The sequence below is a fragment of the Eubalaena glacialis genome, chromosome 1 (genome assembly GCF_028564815.1).
Source record: "Eubalaena glacialis isolate mEubGla1 chromosome 1, mEubGla1.1.hap2.+ XY, whole genome shotgun sequence".
Taxonomy (NCBI): domain Eukaryota; kingdom Metazoa; phylum Chordata; class Mammalia; order Artiodactyla; family Balaenidae; genus Eubalaena; species Eubalaena glacialis.
Window position 1 is genome coordinate 105,828,601 of NC_083716.1, and position 23,031 is coordinate 105,851,631.

The window sequence follows — 23,031 nt, forward strand, 5'->3', positions numbered from 1 at the left end:
GTGTAGTACCTGAAATCTAATGAGTGTCTGTGGTGATCTCAAGGTGTGGGTCAGCTTTCTGTGCGACCAGCTCTTCCTTCATGGTGGTGGGTCAGCAGTGGTTGGTGATTATTTTCAGTCTTTGCTATGTAATTGTTTTTCACTGTTATTTTGGCTTAACTAACTGCAAGGTGCTTTGCTTTTGATGATTGGGCATATTTTTACCTCAGTTCCAAATAACTTGATTAGTTTCTAAGATGGAGGGGATTCCCCCTCCACCCCCCCGTGTTTTCCATTATCTTCTTTTTCCCTCCCCCCCACTGTGTTTTCCGTTATCCTCTTTTTTCCCTCCCCCCATTCTCCGTTATCCTCTTTTTTCCCTCCCCCCCATATTTTCCGTTATCCTCTTTTTTCCCTCCCCCCCACCGTGTTTTCCGTTATCCTCTTTTTTCCCTCCCCCCCCATGTTTTCCATTATCCTCTTTTTTCCCTCCCTCCCCCCGTTCTCCGTTATCCTCTTTTTTCCCTCCTCCCATGTTTTCCGTTATCCTCTTTTTTCCCTCCCCCCACCCCCCGTTTTTCTGTTATCCGCTTTTTTCCCTCCCACTCCCCCCCCCGGGTTTTCCGTTACCCGCTTTTTTCCCTCTACCCCCCCCCCCCCGGGTTTTCCGTTATCCTCTTTTTTCCCTTTCTCCTTGAGAGTGTGGTGGGGGTAGTGTGTGTGTGTGTGCATGTGGGCACACGCTTAAAGTATAAACAGTGAGGCTTCTGAATGTCACATTTTAGTCTTTATTTTTTTAAGCCATTAAGAACAGTGTTTTCAGTTTCTACTGAAGACACAGCTCCAGTAATGTTACCGCCAAGTCTTATTGGCAAGGAGACATAGTGCTGAGACTTCAACTAAAAAAGAGCTCATTTAATATGTGCTTACCTCTTAGATGAATATGGAATGAGAGTCTGGTTTGTTTGCATCTGTATTATGACACTAAATCTTTATAGTTTTCCAGTTTTAATTGGTACATGTTTAGGCATTACTCAGTTCCTTTGATGCAGCCTATAAAAAGAGAGAATGCTGAATCTAAGAGTATTGAATTTCAAGAAAAATGAAAAATTTGGAGCTGTATGTCCTTTATGTCATTGTACTGAGGCCTCCTTTGTGGAAATGGAGCAAAATGGGGACCCTCAGGCCCAGGGAGCCTCAGTGTGTGGCAGCAGGCATGGGACTGAGTACGGAGCTGGCCTGTCTCGGAGCTGATGGGTTCCCCAGCCTTAACCTAAGATGCATTCTGCATTTCAGTCTTTGTTTCTGCATGCTTTGATTCTTATTAATACTTTCACATGAATATATAACAGTCCTCCTTTAGAAAGTGGTACATTAATAAAATTTGGAAATGCTCCCTAGGTTTGGACAGTTGGGCAGAATAGTGGACAATTCTATTTCTGGCAGATAACTTTTAACCAGTTTAGTCTAAACCTACTCCCTGTTCGGTTCTTTAGCTTTTTCTTGCCATCTTCTAAATGACACCATTATTTCAGTGAATGATTTGGTATGTCAGTAACCTAGAATTATCCAATATTTAAACTATCTTTTGAGAATTAATGTATTTTAAATCTATAAACTATTTATAAACAAAAGCTGAATACTGTTTGGAAAATCTTGCATATGTAGGGGGGAGCATAAACCTAATTTAACTTTCTAAATTTTCAGAGACCCTATATTGAAGGTTGTGAGTTTTATGGGTTAGAGCTGATGAATAATTTTATTGTAAAAAAAAAACTTCCAAGTTTGTTCTGAAAACCCTTTTAGCTAATTTATTTCCCGTTTCCTTAAGAAAAAAAGGTGAAGATTCATGTTTTGGTTGAAGAGAATGCCTGTTCTTAGACATTTTTATAATTGGGGTGATTTTTTTTCCTTTGTAGTTATCTTAAATATGTGCTGCCCTTTTTGTCACGTCACAAAACCTTGGCAAATGTTTTCTTTCTACTGGAGGACTCTGATGATTTCTAACCAGAAACTGCTTGTGTGCATGTTTCACTCTCTTACTTCAATAGGCCTGTTTATAGCTGTGAGAAAAGGTATCGAAGATGCTCACTAAACTCTCCTGGAGGGGCTTAATCTCATCACATTATCTGTACCTGTTGAATTTCATTCATTATGGAAGGAACAGTGTTTCTCCATTGTTAATTGGAAACATTGATATCAAATTACATGGCCTCTGTGAGGGGAGATTTTTTTTAATGCTCTTTCTGAATTTTGTTTCCTGGATTTCAGTTTTGTGAAGTCAGTTGATCAGGGAAATAACTTTTCACAATTGCCATTTTCTCTATGTGGCTTTGTCCTAATGTAGAATTGTCCTTTCAAACACTTGAATTATGTAGATAATAAGTATTCTTTCTTGTCATTAGAGCCTCAGACAGCATCTCTGCCTTTGGGGTTTTTTTTTTTTTTTTAATTTATTTATTTATTTATTTATTTTTGGCTGTGTTGGGTCTTCGTCTCTGTGCCAGGGCTTTCTCTAGTTGCGGCGAGCGGGGGCCACTCTTCATCGCGGTGCGCGGACCTCTCACTATCGCGGCCTCTCTTGTTGCAGAGCACAGGCTCCAGACGCGCAGGCTCAGTAATTGTGGCTCACGGGCCCAGTTGCTCTGCGGCATGTGGGATCTTCCCAGACCAGGGCTCGAACCCGTGTCCCCTGTATTGGCAGGCGGATTCTCAACCACTGCACCACCAGGGAAGCCCTGCCTTTGGTTTTGATAGCAACATCAGGGATGGATGCAGAGCGTCTTGCTCTCCGTGAGAGTCCCTCTTTATGTCACTCACCTAACTGGCTGTGATGGCTGCTTCGTGTCTCCGTGTTGACGCGTGACTTTGTGGATTTTCCCCTTTGTCCTTCTTGAGCGTCTCACTGCACCGGTGCGTCCTTGTAGCAGCAGTGCATGCTGGTCACACAGCCTGCTCCTTTTTTACCTCTCACACCTCTTCCTGCTTCTGACTAACTGTGCTCCCCTCCCACCCAACCATCCAGGCTCCCGGCTGCCGGTGACGCTGTCAACGTGGTGAAAGCCAGTGGGACACAAGGGCCTTGTCCGCACCCCAGCCTGCACACAGAAACTACTCTGACTTTGTCCATGAGCACAGTGTGAAGAATGTAGGAGTCCAGCAGGATGCTCATTTTCCTGGCCCTGCAGCCATGACTGACATATGAGTGTTGAGCCTCTCAGGCCTCGGGACTCTGTCGTGCAAGTTGATGGTGTACATTTTCTAGAGTTTATAGAGGATCGATCACATTAGGCAAATTTGGGAGAAGTTATTTTATACTGAATCACTCGTTGGGTAGTGTTGTTTGTAATTGAATTCTTCTCTGAAAGGGAAAAGGATCTGAAGACGCTATATGCCATCAGTGATAATGACAAATATTTCTGTGCTGCAAAGGGTGTGTGTATCATAATTTTGGAAAGGTTTTTCGTGATTTTAACATGTTAACACATCACTCGGAAGAAGTCTCAGGAGAAGGTTTGTGTTTATAAACAAGCTGCCCGTTATCACCCCCACCCCATGCCGTGCCAATAGATCGAGGTTAGCAGAATCAGACACTGAAATCACACACAGAAGGAAGCATGCCGAGGCCTGATGCATCAGCTTGTGGTGATATTTTTATGAAACTGCTCTGATACACTATTTTTAATATTTCTGAAGTGACTCAGGCCTTAATTTCAGTTAAGTGCCTAAGATTCTATAATTTTAATTAATGTAATTTTAAATTAAGAACTTACTTTTTAATAAACACTAGTATTTTAAAATAGCAGAAGATCTAGAAATCACAGGAATGTGACTCATGTGGAGAGAGGAGTCTGAATGGTTACTTCTGCATGATGAACTGAATAACCAATGGTGAGCTGAATGGTTATATTGCTACTGAATGGTTGTACAAGATGGGACATGTATTTAGTTTTGTCTTTTCACTTTTCTCTTTTATCTCATGCATCTGACAGATTTCCCAGGTTTGCGAACAGCCTCGTAATCTGGCCTTGTACAACCTCTAAAATAAAATTCTGAAGCCAAAACCATATGACTTTTAATACGTAATACATATCACTTTTAATCACTCTCACCTTTTGCATAAGTTACTATTTTTGGTCCTTTATGAACTTCAGAATGTAATTGTCCAAGCTCTTTGGTTTAATTCATAGGGCAGATTAACTGGAGGAAGTATATTTCTGATATAATGGGAAATGATGTAAGGGAACCATTTCTTTTGTCTTTTTAGAGTTTGAAAAATTTTAACAAAATTTTCAGGCTTTTAAACTATATATATAGTCCTTTGAAGGTGTTTTATAGTCTGAGAATTCATAATACTTCAAGATAATGAAGCTTCATTATAGACAACGTAACCTGTTTACCATCCTGCCCACCTCAGAGGTCAGTCTTACACATCTCTGCCAGACAAAGGTCAAGTTTCAGAGGGCCTTATTACTGGGCTCTTGGTGGCAGATACATTACAACTTGTCAGTAGAAGACGTAAGTAAGCAGAAGTAAGTAATATTTAGAGGATGAAATTTATAGACAGGTTTCAATCTGAATTTATCACAGTCATAAGTATTCTTTAATCCATCTAAATATGAGCAGATACACATCTTAAATAGCCCAGCTCCCTACCTCTGCAAGTCCATCATCACAGCGTGCTTACAAATGGCCACTAATGGTACCCCTCATAATTATTTTAGACTTTACATAGCTCAGATTCTAATTGTCAAGTGTTGTCGCTGGTGATTTCTTTCTTAAAGGAATTTGAACCATAACATTTTAAGCACAGAAACTCCGATTTATGCCATTCAAGAAAAGATTTCGTGGGTATGAATATGATTAAGATCTTACTATTTCTGTAAAAGAGGCATAATAACAACACAGCTTTCTGGTCTCTTAGAAAGTGCTAAAGTTTGACTTGTCTCACTTTAACATTAATCTTGAAGCCCTGAAGGTCAAACTGCTGATACAGTGCCACATATGTGTCTTACCAGAATCTCAACTTTGGGAAATATGGAAGGATTGTCAGAGTAAAGCTCTTCCGTTTACATGGAAAGTGGTCATTTCTATACTTAGAATTTAAGTTAATCGATACTGTTACATTTAAGTGATGGGAGAATCACATCACGGTTTTTGTTTGTTTGAAAACCTTGTTATAAAATAGTTTATTTGTAAATTCCTGATGATAGAAACTGGGTTGGAAGGGTGATGGGGCAAGAAGGCAGCAAAGGGTGGGGGGAGCAAAGGGCTAAGCCTGGATGGTGTAGAATCAAACTTGTCTACTTTATACAAGTTCCTATGCTTCAGGATTTCATAGCAAATATTATGAATACTTGTTGTTGCTACTGGTATTTTCAAGATGGATATACACGTTGTTTCCAGAGGTATGAAGAATTTACAGGTGGCTCAACCTAAATTAAATAAACTATCACCAACCTGTTTATACTCTGCATTTTATTCTACCTAAAGGGTCAGTGATCACACATCCTTGATTAGGGACCTAATATACCCCAGAAGCACCTTACTTGGTTATTTACTATCCTTTTGGTCCGAGGGAGCCATCAGCCTAGAATGCCAGGATCATGTGATTCAACTCCACTGCTTTGGCTAACTTAACATAATTAATTTTAACATCTTGAATTAAGTTGGTTATGTTTCAACTGCATTTTTATAGACAGAGAAACTTACAGAAACAGCAAAGTTAGTGACCTTCACACTTTCACACATGAAAATTACATGCGCTGTTAAGATCATTATTTCTTTTGATGGTAAAAACACTTCCAAGGCATTTACCTATCTCTAAGTATAATCTAACCTTTCTGATCTTGATAGGGTAATCATAGATATACTTTTAAATGAATTTACAGAGAAAAACAAACTTTATTTGTCCTGTTATGTATATCTCTATATTTTAAAAAGCAACCAATATACAAATATTGTAATAGTATAATTCAAATAATTTTTTAAGGGGGGAGCTTTTTAATTAAAGTGTTGACCCAGAAAATATTATTAGTTATAACACTTGGGTCATTCTTTATTGTTAAAATTGTCCAGGATGTAAAGGTGCCATGTAAACATGTCAGGGTTATAAAACTGAAGTATCTCCTGAATGGAGGACAGGGACACAGCTTATTTCGTAGGATAAAACAATAAGCTGAGTCTTAATTATGGAAGTTTCTCTTATTTACTAGATTTTTACATATTTACTTGGTTGATATGCTAAAAAATATTTTGATTAGTAACCTTGCTTAATAACTTTCATGTGTCCTGATGTCATGTGTTTCATCTTTCCATCTTGCCAGACAGGAAGATAGATGTCAGGGGTGAGGAGTTGGGGGCTGTGGTGCTTTGGGGTTTCAGGACGAAGAAGGGTTTTGTGGGAATGACTCTGGCTTTACAGACACGAGAAGACTCATCCTCAGCTTTGACCCCGTTTACTTCCATGTGTACTCACAGCTGCGAACTGAGCAAAGTGGCAAGATGGTTGTCCCACGTGAATGCAGCATGCTCTGATGGTGGGGTAGTCATTGTTTGAACCATGATGCTGTAACTGCCTTGGTCAGAGCAGACCCTTCACTTGTAAATCATCGTTAATTGCTTTGAAACACCATGATTTTTTGTGTGTTAGGCTTTGAGTATTGGGTTTGAAAATAATATCACATTGCGTTAATTTATTTTATATCTTTGGTATATAGGACTTGTATGATTTGCAAGAATAAAATCATCTTGCGCTAATGACATTTAATCTCTTTACCCCCACATGCCTCTTATATTTTAATACACATTATACCACACTGTCAGTCATACCTTGCTTCCAGGATTGTTGCGAATGCTTGCCTGTGAGATGCTTCTATGTAAGGGATAGAATTTGTAGATATTTCGGTGGTGGGGAAACCCCTCTCTCCATGTGCGTCTGTCTCATGCATGAAATGCGACTTGTCAGATCTTTTCTAGATGTTGTGAACCGTGTGAATTTAGGTATGGTATTCTTCCTCAGCTCCCCCTTTTCAAGAACATAAAAATTTCTCCTCCTGTCTTCATATAAATTACCTTTTACTTGAGTCACATGAAATCACTGTGAGAATTTTGTCTTGCTCAGTTGACATTTACTGTGGTGGTAAAGATACTAGGGCACAGGCATGTGGAAGATGTGTTACGTAACTTCATTGCACTCTTCGGTTTTTTTTTTTTTTTTTTTTAACCTTTTCTCTTGTTCATCTAGTCTTTAAGTCTTCTTTGGGGGGGCGGGGGGGGCTCATCGCACGGCTTACAGGATCTTAGTTCCCCGGCCAGGGTTTGAACCTGCTCCCTCGGCAGTGAAAGTGCAGAGTCCTAACCACTGGACCGCCAAGGAATTCCCCCTTGACCTTTGCTAATTTGTAGTCTACTAGCTGCTTTGAGCTCTTTGCATTCATGGGAAGATCATAATATTAGCCTCAGAGAATTAGTGAATTAGTACAGAGACAATTTCAAAAGAAATTTGGGAAAGGAAAGAATATTTCTGTGGCTTTTTAAATGACACGTTTTAATATTTATGCTGAAATGGAAAAACAAGTGTTGCTGCTTTTCCTGAAGGAATTGTTCTCGCAGACTTTTTGTTTTTAGATGATTCCCTAAGCCTCTGTGCTCCTGACAACAAGCTGTGGCCTTAATTCTAGGTGAAGGTGCTTGAGTGAACTTTTTCCATTTTGTCCCTGACAGCTAGCCAGCATTCTGTTTACGCTGGCGTGGAGGAGAGATACCTGACCTGGAACACAGCATTCTCCAGGGAGTGTGACTGAGCCTCCCTCGGTGGGGTAATAACCCTATACCTCCTCCTCTTGAAAACAGGTTCAGCAGCTGCAGACCTCATTTCTCGTTGTTGAAGGAATTCTTGTTTGTTTGTTTTTAACTAATTTTAATAAAGCAAAAAGAAAGGAGATACATACCAGGGTATGGTTAGGATTTGTAAGAAGTTGCAGATTTCTTAATAAAGGTTTGGTCTACAGACACAACTGATTATTGTTAATATTAAATGAAAAATATTTTAAATTACTAGGGGTGGAGTAAAAGAAAAGAATGAAAGATAAGAGATGATAGTAGGAAGAGAATTGCTGGCTTGATTTTTCTTGTGGAACTAGTTAGAGGGGTATCCAGAGAAACCATGGAAACATCCCAGCATGTAAAATACCACTAGAATATATATTATTACACAGAAGAGTTTCTTATAACAAAGTTATGTTTGTAGCCCAGCCACTAGCTTCAGTGATTATTTAATTGCAGACTTGCTAAGAGTTTGAAGATAAGACCCACTTTTAACAACTTGTATTAATTCTTTCTGGCTGGGGAGCAACTTCTTTCTTCCAGCAGAACCCTTGGAAGCCTTTAGAAAGACCTGGGAAGATTTGGTACCGTGGGGTGTGCAGGTTATCCCTGTGGCTGGAATAGCAGTGACCAGTATTCGCGTAGGTTGGAAAGGCATCCACTGGCCATCTGAGGAGTTTGGATTTGGTGAAGAGGCCTGGGGCAATCATTGCAAGGTTTTAAGTGAAAGAGCTTGAGAATCTTGTATCCATATCTCCTTTTTTGATCGACCTCATCGTTTGCTGAATATCTATCAGAGTACCTCCTTCTTTTTCGCTTCCTTACACAGTCACTTACAATTACTCCTTTGCATGGATCCTCAAATTTCTTGGTCCTTCTGCTATGGTACACATCTAGTTAAATTCTGGATTTAATACTGGATAAATCCAACTCTGTCTGCTGTGCATATAGATGGTAAATGTGAAATGCAATATCGTTCAACAGTCTTTATTTTTTTTAAAGATTTATTTTATTATTTTTGGCTGCGTCAGGTCTTAGTTGCGGCACGTGGGATCTTTCGTTGTGGCGTGTGGGCTCTTCTCTAGTTGTGGCGTGCGGGTTTTCTCTCTCTAGTTGTGGCTCGCAGGCTCCAGCATGGGTAGGCTCAGTAGTTGGCGGCGCGCAGGCTCAGTGGTTGTGGCGCATGGGCTTAGTTGCTCCATGGCATGTGGGTTCTTAGTTCCCTGACCAGGGGTCGAACCCTTGTGCCCTGCATTGTAAGGCAGATTCTTTACCACTGAACCACCAGGGAAGTCCCTAAACGGTCTTACTTTAAATGTTGGCCATTGAGCTCAAGTTGGGCCTTCAGGGGTGCCTGAAATCCTGTCACATTTCCTTAATCTGTTGATTTTCCCACTCTGCCGCCAGTAGTTTCTCCTCTTTCAAACCCCAGCCATGTCCTCACCTCTCACTCCTCACTCCTCAGTCTCAGGTCATGACCTGGCTTCCTGCTTCACCGAGAAGATAAGTGATGAGAAGCGATCTGCTGTACCCTCCCTCCGCCTGATCGGTTAACTGCTCTCTATCGGGCATCTGTACTCGGCCCTCCCACCTGTGCCCGAGGTGAACCGGCCCCGGCGAGGCCCCGCAGTCTGTCTCATGTGCCCTTCTGGAGGTTCTGCTCACACGGCAGCGTGAGACCCTCTGGCCTAAGTCCCAGAGCCTTGTCCTTGTCTTGACCCCTGTGTCTCTCCTCATCAGCCAGCACGTCCTGTCAGTTCTGGCTTCACAGCACATCCAGAAGCCGCTTGTCACCGTCTCTGCTGCGCCCGCCCCGTTTCCCTTTGCTCTTAACCTGGCCCCCCGCCGCCCTTGCCTCCTTCCTGCCTCATGTCCCCCCCACCCACCCCGGCAGCCGCGGCACTGGTGGCTGAGACCAGGCACGTCCCGCCTCCGCACACTCCAAACCCCAGATCTACACACTGACAGAAACGTGGTTTTCCCACTCCTTGACTGCGCTCACTTTTCCTCCAAAGACTCGCTCAACCGTACCCAGCGCGTTCCATGTCTGGGCCTTTGCACTTCTCCCCTGCCTGGATAGTCCTCCTCGATCGCCTGTGGTTCATTCTGACACCTTCAGGCTTCCTGTCAGAGCGCTTTCCTGACCTCTCTGCCCCAGTCTCCTTGTCCCCCTTACCTTGCTTCACGTTTCTCTCGCCTCACTTCATGTTACATGCATGGTTACTTGTTTGTCGTCTTTATATCCTCCGGTAGAATGTCAGCTCCATCAGGGGAGAGCACTTTATTTACCTTGCCCTGCCCGGAGCAGTCCCGGGCTCAGTGCTCCATAAACGGTAGTTGATGGATTGAGTGAATGAATGCTGAGCTCATCTTGGCAAACTTGATGGTACAGAGATCGTCAGAATGCTGCCCCCTGGCTTCAGGAAGTTTGCACCAAGTGTGGAGAAGGGCAGTTTTACAAATGACAGGTACAAGGTTTAAGTCGTTAGGCAGTAAGCAGGGTCATAGAAGGTAGACGAGGTGGAAGCTAGAGAAGGCGTCCTGACATTTGCACCAGACTTCGAGGGGCATGTAGAGTCAGGAGCACTGGGTGGGTAGATCACTGTGGACCAGAGGGCTGCAGCAGAAGAACACTTGAAAGTAGCCGAGGGCAAGGTGTCGTTGGGGAACGATGAGTGGGGTTGAGTAATGAGTATAGAATTCATGAGGGTGCTTAGTAATAACGGCAAGCAGACATTTGAGCGCTTCTGTGCCTGGCCTTGTTCTGGAGGTGCCGCAGTTACCATTTACTGGAGCAAGTCATCTAATCCTCATAGGAACCTGTAAGGTGTTTAGGTCGGTGAAGAAAGATAAGAGTATGTAACTTCTCCAAAGCCACGTTGCTAGTACATGGTAAGGCTGGGCCTCAAACTCAGACAGCTTGGTCCTAGAGCCCAGACTGATGTCTGCTATGCTGACTCCATAACAGTGAAAAGCTGGGTGAGGCCTACACTGCTTTAGAAAGAGGACTCTGGCGGCAAGGAAGAACGAATGTCAGTTGGTGGAAGACTGGGATAATTAAAATATGCTGCATCCATACTGTAATTTTTAAGGAATGAGGAAAATCTACACGAGCTGCTTATTGGAGTCTTGTCAGTGCTACATTGGTGAGTTACAAACTCAAGTGAAGTGTCTGTGTGAGGAATGTCCCCACTTTTGTAAAAGCCACCAAGCCGTGTATCTATTTATAAGTGAACAGAAAATGGACCTGGATAAACAGTGAATTTTCAGAGAGGGGGGATAAGGGAGACATTGCTTTTCTTAGCTAGCATGTACTACTTTAAATAAGTAAATACGGATTAAAATGCCCTAAAATGTAGTGGAGAACAAGACAGATGGCTTCAGTTCATGCAGGTAAGTGTCCCTGGAAAGGAAGGAGATGGACAGACGTGATAACGTCCTTACACGTCCCTTTGTGCACTTGTGAGGAATGCATGTGTCCTGGGATGTTGCCAGGAGCCACAGAGTGAAACTGTAACGTGTAACTGTGTGTTTGAAGCCTTCAGTATATTCACAGAGGTGTTACAGCCGTCACCACTCTTCAAATTTCAGGACATGTCATCATCCCCCAAGGGAACGCCTCAGCTGTTAGCAGTCTGCCCACTCTCCTCACCCCGCAGGCCTGCAAACACCAATCTACTTTCTGTCTCTGCGGACTTGCTCATTCTGGACGTTTCCTGTAGCCAGAATTGTACCGTATGTGACCTCTTGTGTCTGGCTTCTTTCACTTAGCACAGTGTTTTCAGGATTCGTCCATGTTGTAGCCTGTATCAGTATTTGATTCCTTTTAATGGCTCAGTAAATTCCCTTGTATGATATACGGCATTTTGTTTGTCCATCAGTTGGTGGACATTTGGGTTTCTGCTTTTTGGCTGCTGTGAATATTCATGTACGGGTTTTTCTTTTTTTATGAACATGTGTGTTCATTCATTTTGGGCATATATATACATAGGAGTGGAATTGCTGGGTCATGTGGTAACTACATTTAACTATGTTTAACTGCCAAATTGTTTTCCGAAGCAGCTGTACCAGTTTACATGTCCACCAACAGTTGTATCTTGTCATTTTCATTATAGCTATCCTAGTTGTTGTGAGGCTGGTGTATCCATTGTGGCTTTGATTTGCATTTTCAGGAGGCTAATGATGTTGGATTTTTTATAAACATATTGGCCATTTGTGTATCTTCTTTGAAGACATGTCTATACATATCCTTGCCCATTTTTACATTGGGTATAATAATCTCATTTCTTTATCTGTAGCATCTGAAATTCTGTCTCCTTTTTAAAAATTAATTAATTAATTATTTTTGGCTGCGTTGGGTCTCTTGCTGCACGCGGGCTTTCTCTAGTTGCAGCAAGCGGGGGCTACTCTTCGTTGTGGTGTGTGGGCATCTCATTGCGGTGGCTTCTCTTGTTGCGGAGCACGGGCTCTAGGCACGCAGGCTGCAGTAGTTGTGGCACGTGGGCTCAGTAGTTGTGGCATGTGGACTCAGTAGTTGTGGCTCCCAGGCTCTAGAGCGCAGGCTCAGTAGTTGTGGCGCATGGGCTTAGTTGCTCCGCGGCATGTGGGATCTTCCCGGACCAGGGCTGGAACCTGTGTCCCCTGCACTGGCAGGCGGATTCTTAACCACTGCGCCACCAGGGAAGTCTTCTGTCTCCTTTGTTGTTTGTGGGTTCTTTTCTGGAGGCGAATCTGTTTATCGAGTCTTTTCAAAGAACTAATGTTTTACTTAAATTTTCTGGTGCATTGTCTTTGTGAGGTGGAATGTGTGGAGTGAAAGTAAGGCACCGTGACTCTTAACATTAAACAAGTCTTCAAGTTGTGAACAGCTCTTGTACCAGGACAACTAGTATTTGTCTGTTTTAGAGAGAAAAAGTAAAAAGTAAGTTTTGTAGTTTACATCTACAGAAGATGGGATGCTCGGGGGTGAATTACTCATTTTATCAAATTGTATTTTTTAAAATTCTGTCTGTTGAATATTGCTTTTTTGTAGAGTGTAATCCCATGTCTGTCTGCGAGTTGCAGTGGGACAGTTAAATAAATCTTTCTGGATGAAGGGCAGTAAGAATGTTCCCTTTGAATGATGTACGTATTTCCCTCGGGAAGACAAGATAACGTACAGTGAGTCTGTTCAGGCGGTTACTGAGCGCTGGGTGCCAGACTCACGGTTCCTGAGCGCTGGGTGCCAGACTCACGGGTGTCTCCTTCCGGTCACTGTGTAACGAGTTACCTGGAAACACAGAGATAAAAATCCTCAGGTGGTTTTTGCAGACAGGCGTCAGTCAGGAGAGGTATTTTATCTGAAGATACCTATGAAAATTTCAGTAGCGGCAGCACACAAGCAACCTTGAGATAGACCACAGCCTGTCCTGAAAGGCGGCGTGTGATGGGTGAATGAGGAAAGGTGGTTCACTCTTAGAATCTCTGTGACTCAAATGTGTCAACCATGGTTTTCATAGAAGATGAGAAACAAAGGAATCCTGTTGTTTTCTTGGCTTTGTTTTGAGACAGAGTGATTGAAAGAGAAACCCTTGCTGACACCACTCACAACAGATGTCGTTCTTTTAATACCCCTCCCCTTGCTTACACGTTCTGCCCCGGCCCCATTTAGCTTGAAGCAGACTGTGGCTCAAGGGCATGCGTGGAGTGCGTGGTCTCTGTGTCTCCTGGCCTGGCGGGGGCGTGCTTACACAGCGAAAAGGTTGCAGGCCCCCTGTTTTCTGCCCTTTTTCCTCCCCAGCACTAGCTGCTTAAAGTTGGGTGGTTTTGGATTGTTCTGTGCTGCTTCGAATAGCTCCTGAATGACCATTTGAGATTTCATTAGGGTTTCCACTCTTGTTAAATGGTAGTCTCCATACCGGCTACATAGAAAAGTAGCTCCGTTATTCAGTGACTAGTTGAGTGCCTGCTGTATACAGGCGCTGTCCTGTGTTCTGGAAAACAGTGGTGACCAAGACGTAAGTGCCTCCTCTCATGGCACCTACATTCTAGTGAAGGAGACCGACAGTAAATATATGAACAGGGAAAGATGCTGTGGTTTCCGTAGTAGTAGATGCTGTGAAGAAAATAAGGAAGTGTCAGTGCAAGCGACTGCAGGGTGAGGGGCAGGCGGGCCTCTGAGGAGACGCTTCCATTGAGGTCCGCGTGGCATGAGGGTCAGCCGTACAGAGGAGGAGGAATGTGTCGGGAGAACCAACAGCTGGTACAGGGGCCTTTGAGTTGACTTCTGAGGGTAGAAAGAAAGCCATGTGGATGGAGCGTAAGTAAAAGGAAGATGTGGGTCCGATAAGGGTTCTGAGGGCACTAGGCAGGGGCCCAGTCAGGTGGGCCTTGCGTTCCAGGGGCAGTGATCAGGGTTTTATTCCAAGTGCATCGGGGAGCCTGTGGTGGATCTCAAGTAAGGGAGCAGCGTGTCCTGTACACTCTTTCCGAAGATGACTTTGTTGTATGGAAGATACAGGGCAAGTGTGGACTTTTGTTCCTGACCAGCTGAGAGTAAGTTTCAGAGATTGTGAGCCCACACATCCAAATTCTTCAGCAGGTATTTTTTTTAGGAACAATAACATTCTTGTACTGTGTACGAGGCACTTAACCACGTGCATCCAGGGAATCAGATATACTATAGTACTATTACCAAATATATGCTGTCCACATTCAGTTTTCCTGGTTGTAATAATCCTGTCTTTTAGTGCAGCTTCTTTGGTCCAACTCAGGACTGTCCATTAGCCTTTTGCTGTTTCTTGAGTGTCTCGGTCTGCAGCAGTTCCTCACCTTCTCTTTACCTTTTTTTTTTTTTTTAAATTTATTTATTTATTTATTTTTGGCTGTGTTGGGTCTTCGTTTCTGCACAAGGGCTTTCTCCAGTTTTCAGCGAGCGGGGGCCACTCTTCATCGCGGTGCGCGGGCCTCTCACTGTCGTGGCCTCTCCCGTTGTGGAGCACAGGCTCCAGACGCGCAGGCTCAGTAATTGTGGCTCACGGGCCTAGTTGCTCCGCGGCATGTGGGATCTTCCCAGACCAGGGCTCGAACCCATGTCCCCTGCATTGGCAGGCAGATTCCTAACCACTGCGCCACCAGGGAAGCCCTAAAATGGTATTTGGGAACCAAGATCTGGGCACTACTTATGTTCATTGCTGCTGTAAACGTCATTATCCAGTGGATAGAGTTTAAAAATTGATATTTATGTTTAAATCACAAGTTCATACAGATACTCTAATTCCAGTCCAATACCTAGGGTTCTTCCCCCCCACCCCGTTCCTTATTTCCATTTCCCTTCTCTCCTGGTGAGAAACCTAACCCCCAGCAGCATTCATATCTCCATGTCTGCCCACTTGTGTAACGTACGCTCGGTAGTTTCAGAATTGCTCTATCCGTACCATCATCAACAACAAACCTACTAAGTAATGCTCAGTATCGCTTCAGTTCTTCCTCCTTACGCTGAGGGTAAATAGGTGAAGTGCAGTGCTTAAAGTTCACTTGGATGAATTCCTTTTTTCTCCCTGTGATTATGGCATTCCTTCTTGGTAAACACATCTTAATTTTTCTAGGTATTGCGATACTCCCCTTCACTGGAGATGAAGTGTATTTTTCTTGCAGCTTTATTGACATACACTGATGTACAATAAAATACATTTGTTTAACGTGTTTGATAAGTTGCGGCTCACACAGGCCTGTGACAGCCGCACCATGAGCAAGATTGACGATGGATATGTTTAGTGTGGTGTCGCTTAGATTTCCCTTCTTATGAGCATACTTTTCTATGTTTGAGTCATTTGCATATTCTTTTCTGTGAATTGACTGACTGTTCTTATCTCTAGTGTCCCCTCCCCACCTTTTAAAACAGGGCTGTTGGCCTTTTTCTTCTCTATTTTTAAGAGGTTTTCAGTGTCTATTAGGGATATTAACTCTATAATATCAGTAACTCAGAAAATATTAATTGCAAATATATTTTCAGTTTGTCATTTGTCTTTTTACTTTGCTTTTAGTAAGTTTTAAATTTTTATATAAGCAAATTTATCCATCTTTTTCTTTAATAGTTTCTGGATTTTAATAGTTAGGAAGGTTTTTCCCACTGTCACATTTTAGAGGAATTCAGCCATTTTTGCTGAATTAGGGTTAGGGTTGCGCTTGTATGGTTTCATTTTTCTTATATTTGAATCTCAGATCCACTTAGAATTACCTCATTTTAAGGTGTGAATAATGAATCTGTTTTATTCATTTCTAGATGGCTTTCCAGTTGTGTCAACACTGGTTTTTAAAAATTTTATCATGGTGCTGGGACAACTGGATCTCCACATACAAAAGAATGAAATTGGACCCCTACCTCACATCATATAAACAATGAACTCCAGATGGATCATAAACCGAAAATTAATAGCTAGAACTATAAAAGTCTTAGAGGAAAACATAGGAGCAAATGTTTGTGACCATGGATCTAGCAGAGGTTTTTTTAGATATGATATCAAGAGCACATGTGACAAAAGAAAAAAATACATTGAAATTCATCAAACATTAAAACATCCTTGATGTTTCAAAGGATGTCATCAAGAAAATGAAGAACAACCCATGGAATGGGAGAAAATATTTGCAACTTCTCCTGAGTTCTGTGGCATGACTTGGGTTTTTTCTAGATTTTTCCTCCTCCTAGAGAGGGTTTAGCTTCCTGCAGTCTTTCTAATCAATGACCACTTGTACATCTGTTCCACTACCTTCATATATTTTTCTCCTGCCTTTTTGTGTTCCTTATGCGTGATTTGTGTCCTTACACTGTCACTTTAGACTGGTTTTATGAGAAAGCAGGAGTAAATCTTGCATGTTCCGTTTGCAGTGTTTAATCCCGCGTGGATGTCTTTTGGAGAATTTCTAGTCACATCTCCTCTAATACTGCCCCTCTTCCATTATCTCTTTCCCATCTGCAGAGTCTATTAAATGTATGTTGCAGCTTTCAGTCTATGTTGGTCTCTGTATTTCCTGTCTTTCATATTTGCCATGTCTTTATATCTAGATCTTTCTTGGTGGTTTTCTTAATTTTTATCTTTTAATTCAATAATCCTTTAACTCTGTCTAGTCTGCTGTGTCCCCTCTGCTGAATGTTTAATTAACGACTCATTTAATTTCTCATTTCTTAGAATCTACTGTTACAGTTTCATAAGCTCCTTCCCTGTTTTATTGATTCTGTCCTTCCTTTATGTCTTTCAGCACATTTAATATACTTACTTTAAATTCCTTTTTAGATTGTACTATTCTTTCCACTTCCTCAGCTGTAAATGCTCCTGTTTCTTGGGCTCCTTTGGTTGTCTGTCTTAGCATCAAATTTCATTACATGCTTTGTAATTTTTGGTTTGTGAGTTCAACTTGCCTTGTTTTCTTTCAGGGGGTTTTTCTTCTTTTCTTCTTCCCACGCTCACCCTTTCCTGTAAGGCAGTTCTGAAGTTGCCCCAGCCTGACTTTTTGAAATCCTCAGCTCCGAAGAAGGTCTTGCAATAGGGTCTTTCAGAGAAACTGCCTCCAGTACTGACCAGCATGTGGTGCTTTGATTGTCTGTTGCACAGATACTTCTAATTCTTCCCTTCATTGCAGGCAGGCACTTTCTTTTCATTTGGAGTAGTGACTTGAGCTTTGTCACCTCTGTGCCTGTCTAGAAGATACAGTCCCGGGTCTCACACGGTGAGTCTGTTCACTGCCTCACAGGAGCAGTCTCAGGTTTCATTTCCTCCAGGGAGGTGCATCTTTGACCCTGGTGCCTGTTCCCCCTCTCGGTTCCCTGAGTTCCTCCTGGCTCGAGCCCCAGTTCACTACTGGGAGTTTATCACTGTTGTTTTTGTAAACGGCTGAATCCTCTGCTTTATTTTTCTAATATTAATTACTGTATTCATCTATTCAAGGTCAGTTCCTCCCTTTCTAGCCCATCATTTGTACGTATAAAGACCATCTTATTTTTAGTAACTGAAGCGTACTTTAAGTTACAGAAAGTCTCCAGTTCTAATCTTACACCCAATTTAAAGATTTCCCCTTCCCCCCATACGTGCAGTGAGGGTGGTTTCTTCTTTTAACCTTCACTTTCTCCCACTTATTCTTGTGCTTACTTTCAGGGTTGAGGAAGAAGAAAGAGGAAAGGGGCAAAGTCTGATGTGAATGATGCTGTTGTAATCCAGCTAGGTGTCATGGCATAAATATAAGTGCCAGTTCTTTTGTGCTACACATAGTATGTTTTTTCAGAGGCCCTCATAAAACCCATCACTTCCCCAGAATAGGTAATGTACTTCATATTTCACCTTTTGCAGCTCTTTCCCTCTCCCGTATTCGGGGCTCAGCTCTTGCCCGTGAATACGCTTTTATTGCTTGAGTCATCTTACCCTCGGACACTTGTCTCATGGGTGGAGTTCCATTGAATGGGCTTCAAGCTGGACTTAAACTTGGCTCAAAGGAAGTGCATAAGTTTTATCTTTTCTCCTAACTTTTAATTTTGGAAAACTTCAAGCCCACAGAAAAGTTGAAAGTATAGTGGATGAATAGCCGTATGCCCTTCCCCCTAGATTCTCTGCCTGTTAATATTTTGCCTATTTGCTGACATTGAGTTTTTTCTTCACTGAACTAATTGAGGATCACAATGCAGACATTATATTAACGTATCCCTTAATACTCCTCTTTGCATGTATCTCCAAACATCAAGGACAGTCTTGTAGGTAATGTATTTATTACACTCAGAAATTTGAACATTGTTACAACACTATTATCTTCTAGTCCATACTCAGATTTTTCCAAATGTTTCAATAAATGCCCTCTATAGCTGTTTTTCCTGTCTGATTCAGGATCCAGTCAACATTGCAATTAGTTTCTCATGTTTCTTTACTCATGAAGACATCCCCAGCCTTTTTTGCCTTTCGTGACATTGACATTTTTTAGAGTCTATGCCGGTTTCTTTGCGGAATACCTCTCCACTTAGGTTTGTGTGATTGTCGTCTTATGATGAGATTCAAATTAAACACTTTTACTAATGCTTTGGTTAAGGCGATGTCCACCAGATTTCTCTGTAAAAGTACCTTTTTCCCTTTTAATCTGTGGAGTGTCATTTTAAGACTGAGTGGACATCCTATTCCCTAAAGTCTTTTATCTAGTGGTTTTAGCATCCATTGATAACTTTTTTTTTTTTTTTTAAGCACATTATAGTTTATTTCTTATGTTTAAAGCACTTTTGTCATCTTAAAATACAGGTTTTTTTTTTTAATATTCTTAATCCTTTTCACTTTTTTTTGTTTGTTTTATTATTTTTATTTATTTATTTTTTTAAACATCTTTATTGAAGTATAATTGCTTTACAATGGTGTGCTAGCTTCTGCTTTACAACAAAGTGAATCAGTTACACATATACATATGTTGCCATATCTCTTCCCTCTTGCATCTCCCTCCCTCCCACCCTCCCTATCCCACCCCTCTAGGTGGTCACAAAGCACCGAGCTGATCTCCCTGTGCTATGCGGCTGCTTCCCACTAGTTATCTATTTTACATTTGGTAGTGTATATATGTCCATGACACTCTCTCACCCTGTCACATCTCACCCCTCCCCCTCCCCATATCCTCAAGTCCATTCTCTAGTAGGTCTGTGTCTTTATTCCCATCTTGCCACTAGGTTCTTCATGACCTCTTTTTTTTTTTTTCCCTTAGATTCCATATATATGTGTTAGCATACTGTATTTGTTTTTCTCTTTCTGACTTACTTCACTCTGTATGACAGACTCTAACTCCATCCACCTCATTACAAACACCTCCATTTCATTTCTTTTTATGGCTGAGTAATATTCCATTGTATATATGTGCCACATCTTCTTTATCCATTCATCCGATGATGGACACCTAGGTTGCTTCCATGTCCTGGCTATTGTAAACAGAGCTGCAATGAATATTTTGGTACATGACTCTTTCTGAATTATGGTTTTCTCAGGGTATATGCCCAGTAGTGGGATTGCTGGGTCATATGGTAGTTCTATTTTTAGTTTTTTAAGGAACCTCCATACTGTTCTCCATAGTGGCTGTATCAATTTACATTCCCACCAACAGTGCAAGAGTGTTCCCTTTTCTCCACACCCTCTCCAGCATTTATTGTTTCTAGATTTTTTGATGATGGCCATTCTGACCGGTGTGAGATGATACCTCATTGTAGTTTTGATTTGCATTTCTCTAATGATTAATGATGTTGAGCATTCTTTCATGTGTCTGTTGGCAATCTGTATATCTTCTTTGGAGAAATGTCTATTTAGGTCTTCTGCCCATTTTTGGATTGGGTTGTTTGTTTTTTTGTTATTGAGCTGCATGAGCTGCTTGTAAATCTTGGAGATTAATCCTTTGTCAGTTGCTTCATTTGCAAATATTTTCTCCCATTCTGAGGGTTGTCTTTTGGTCTTGTTTATGGTTTCCTTTGCTGTGCAAAAGCTTTTAAGTTTCATTAGGTCCCATTTGTTTATTTGTGTTTTTATTTCCATTTCTCTAGGACCTGGGTCAAAAAGGATCTTGCTGTGACTTATGTCATACAGTGTTCTGCCTATGTTTTCCTCTAAGAGTTTGATAGTGTCTGGCCTTACACTTAGGTCTTTAATCCATTTTGAGTTTATTTTTGTGTATGGTGTTAGGGAGTGTTCTAATTTCATACTTTTACATGTACCTGTCCAATTTTCCCAGCACCACTTATTGAAGAGGCTGTCTTTTCTCCACTGTATATGCTTGCCTCCTTTATCAAAGATAAGGTGACCATATGTGCGTGGGCTTATCTCTGGGCTTTCTATCCTGTTCCATTGATCTATATTTCTGTTTTTGTGCCAGTACCAAACTGTCTTGATTACTGTAGCTTTGTAATATAGTCTGAAGTCAGGGAGCCTGATTCCTCCAGCTCCATTTTTCGTTCTCAAGATTGCTTTGGCTATTCGGGGTCTTTTGTGTTTCCATACAAATTGTGAAATTTTTTGTTCTAGTTCTGTGAAAAATGCCAGTGGTAGTTTGATAGGGATTGCATTGAATCTGTAGATTGCTTTGGGTAGCAGAGTCATTTTCACAATGTTTATTCTTCCAATCCAAGAACATGGTATATCTCTCCATCTATTTGTATCATCTTTAATTTCTTTCATCAGTGTCCTATAATTTTCTGCATACAGGTCTTTTGTCTCCTTAGGTAGGTTTATTCCTAGGTATTTTATTCTTTTTGTTGCAATGGTAAATGGGAGTGTTTTCTTAATTTCACTTTCAGATTTTTCATCATTAGTATACAGGAATGCAAGAGATTTCTGTGCATTAATTTTGTATCCTGCTACTTTACCAAATTCATTGATTAGCTCTAGTAGTTTTCTGGTAGCATCTTTTGGATTCTCTATGTATAGTATCATGTCATCTGCAAACAGTGACAGCTTTACTTCTTCTTTTCCGATTTGGATTCCTTTTATTTCTTTTTTGTCTCTGATTGCTGTGGCTAACACTTCCAAAACTATGTTGAATAATAGTGGTGAGAGTGGGCAACCTTGTCTTGTTCCTGATCTTAGTGGAAATGGTTTCAGTTTTTCACCATTGAGGACAATGTTGGCTGTGGGTTTGTCATATACGGCCTTTATTATGTTGAGGAAAGTTCCCTCTATGCCTACTTTCTGCAGGACTTTTATCATAAATGGGTGTTGAATTTTGTCGAAAGCTTTCTCTGCATCTATTGAGATGATCATATGGTTTTTCTCCTTCAATTTGTTAATATGATGTATCACGTTGATTGATTTGCGTATATTGAAGAATCCTTGCATTCCTGGAATAAACCCCACTTGATCATGGTGTATGATCCTTTTAATGTGCTGTTGGATTCTGTTTGCTAGTATTTTGTTGAGGATTTTTGCATCTATGTTCATCAGTGATATTGGCCTGTAGTTTTCTTTCTTTGTGACATCTTTGCCTGGTTTTGGTATCAGGGTGATGGTGGCCTCGTAGAATGAGTTGGGGAGTGTTCCTCCCTCTGCAATATTTTGGAAGAGTTTGAGAAGGATAGGTGTTAGCTCTTCTCTAAATGTTTGATAGAATTCGCCTGTGAAGCCATCTGGTCCTGGGCTTTTGTGTGTTGGAAGATTTTTAATCACAGTTTCAATTTCAGTGCTTGTGATTGGTCTGTTCATATTTTCTATTTCTTCCTGGTTCAGTCTCGGCAGGTTGTGCATTTCTAAGAATCTGTCCATTTCTTCCAGGTTGTCCATTTTATTAGCATAGAGTTGCTTGTAGTAATCTCTTATGATCGTTTGTATTTCTGCAGTGTCAGTGGTTACTTCTCCTTTTTCATTTCTAATTCTATTAATTTGAGTCTTCTCCTTTTTTCTCTTGATGAGTCTGGCTAATGGTTTATCAATTTTGTTTATCTTCTCAAAGAACCAGCTTTTAGTTTCATTGATTTTTGCTATTGTTTCCTTCATTTCTTTTTCATTTATTTCTGATCTGATCTTTATGATTTCTTTCCTTCTGCTAGCTTTGGGGTTTTTTTGTTCTTCTTTCTCTAATTGCTTTAGGTGCAAGGTTAGGTTGTTTATTCGAGATGTTTCCTGTTTCTTGATGTAGGCTTGTATTGCTATAAACTTCTCTCTTAGAACTGCTTTTGCTGCATCCCATAGGTTTTGGATCGTCGTGTCTCCATTGTCATTTGTTTCTAGGTATTTTTTGATTTCCCCTTTGATTTCTTCAGTGATCACTTCGTTATTAAGTAGTGTATTGTGTAGCCTCCATGTGTTTGTATTTTTTACAGATCTTTTCCTGTAATTGATATCTAGTCTCATAGCGTTGTGGTCGGAAAAGATACTTGATACGATTTCAATTTTTTTAAATTTACCAAGGCTTGATTTGTGACCCAAGATATGATCTATCCTGGAGAATGTTCCATGAGCACTTGAGAAAAATGTGTATTCTGTTGTTTTGGGGTGGAATGTCCTATAAATATCAATTAAGTCCATCTTGTTTAATGTATCATTTAAAGCTTGTGTTTCCTTATTTATTTTCATTTTGGATGATCTGTCCATTGGTGAAAGTGGGGTGTTAAAGTCCCCTACTATGATTGTGTTACTGTCGATTTCCCCTTTTATGGCTGTTAGTATTTGCCTTATGTATTGAGGTGCTCCTATGTTGGGTGCATAAATATTTACAATTGTTATACCTTCCTCTTGGATCGATCCCTTGATC

The 23,031-nt window shown here is 41.2% G+C and overlaps 1 protein-coding gene across 4 annotated transcripts in view; it reads left to right on the forward strand.

Annotated features, from left to right (window-relative positions):
• Positions 1-23,031, forward strand: part of EPB41L5 (erythrocyte membrane protein band 4.1 like 5) — a 143,030-nt gene that overhangs the window by 63,025 nt on the left and 56,974 nt on the right. The window lies entirely within an intron of this gene.